Genomic DNA, 1,621 nt, shown 5'->3' with positions numbered 1-1,621 from the left:
GAGAGGATAAAAAGTAGCCAGTGACAAAGGCTATGTCTTTACACAAAGCCAGCCATAGAAAGGAGTAAGACTGATTGGATGAAGATAGCAGGAAAGCAGAAGTTCAGAGGGACGAACGCATCTCTCTATACGCTTATCTGAAATTCTCACCAATGAATTACATAAGTATTTCTATCTTTATTTTCTGTTTATTTATTAATTATATTCAAAAACTCCATAAGTATTTGATATCCGCCTGACTGAAATTTACAAGGTAACCATAGCTTACTTGATACCAACAATCTCTGTGGGATCGACCCTTACTCACGTAAGGTTTTATTACTTGGACGACCCAGTGCACTTGCTGATCAGCTACACGGAGTTGTGACAAATTATGAATTAAGATTAATAACGTGCACCAAGTTATTGTTCACGTTGCCGGGGATTGTTTGAGATCACAATTTCACGTACCAAGTTTTTGGCGCCGTTGCCGGGGATTGTTCGAGTTTGGACAACTGACGGTTCATCTTGTTGCTCAGATTAGGTAATTTTCTTTTTGTTTTATTTTCAAAAATTTTTCAAAAATCTTTCAAAAATTTCTCATCTGTTTTCGAAAATTATTCTAAAATTTTTAAGAATGAATTCTAGTGTTTCATGAAACATGTTGAAGCCTAGCTAGCTGTAAAGCCATGTCCAATTCTTTTGGATAGGGGCTTCTAACCATCAGCATAGAGACAAGTTAATTTGAATATCAGCTGTTGCATGCCTGATGTATGTCCTAAAGCTGACTGTCTATTAAGCCATGTCCAACCCTTTGATTGGAGCTTTAGGCTAATATTGAAAGATTCCTGGAATTCTTCTTAAAGATTTTGGATTTCTTATTTTCTTTTTCCTACATGTTTTTCGAAAATATATACAAAAATCCAAAAAAATTGAAAATCATAAAAATAAAAAATATTTTGTGTTTCTTGTATGAGTCTTGAGTCAATTTTTAAGTTTGGTGTCAATTGCATACTCATCTTGCATTTTTCGAAAATTGCATTCATGCATTGCATTCATCATGATCTTCAAGTTGTTCTTGATAAACCTTCTTGATTGATCTTCATATTATATTGTTTTGTGTTGTATGGTGTTTTTCATATGCATTCTTGAATTCTTAGTGTCTAAGCATTAAAGATTTCTAAGTTTGGTGTCTTGCATGTTTTCTTTGCATACAAAATTTTTCAAAAATAAGTTCTTGGTGTTCATCTTGACATTCAAAGTGTTCTTGGTGTTCATCTTGACATTCATAGTGTTCTTGCATTCATCACATGTTTTGATCCAAAATTTTCATGCATTGAGTCTTTTTCATGTTTTTCTCTTTCTTCATTAAAAATTCAAAAATCAAAAAATATCTTTCCCTTTTTCTTCTCATAAATTCAAAAATTTGATTTGACTTTTTCAAAAATTTTTAAAATCTAGTTGTTTCTTATGAGTCAAATCAAATTTTCAATTTAAAAATCTTATCTTTTTCAAAATCTTTTTCAAAAATCATATCTTTTTCATTTTTCTTAGTCATTTTCGAAAATTTTTAAAAAAATATTTTTCAAAAATATTTTTCTTAATTTTATCTCATAATTTTCGAAAATATCTTCAACAATTA

This window comes from Arachis hypogaea, chromosome 16, assembly GCF_003086295.3.
Source record: "Arachis hypogaea cultivar Tifrunner chromosome 16, arahy.Tifrunner.gnm2.J5K5, whole genome shotgun sequence".
In the NCBI taxonomy this organism is placed as follows: domain Eukaryota; kingdom Viridiplantae; phylum Streptophyta; class Magnoliopsida; order Fabales; family Fabaceae; genus Arachis; species Arachis hypogaea.
Note: the sequence above shows the minus strand (reverse complement) of the source record.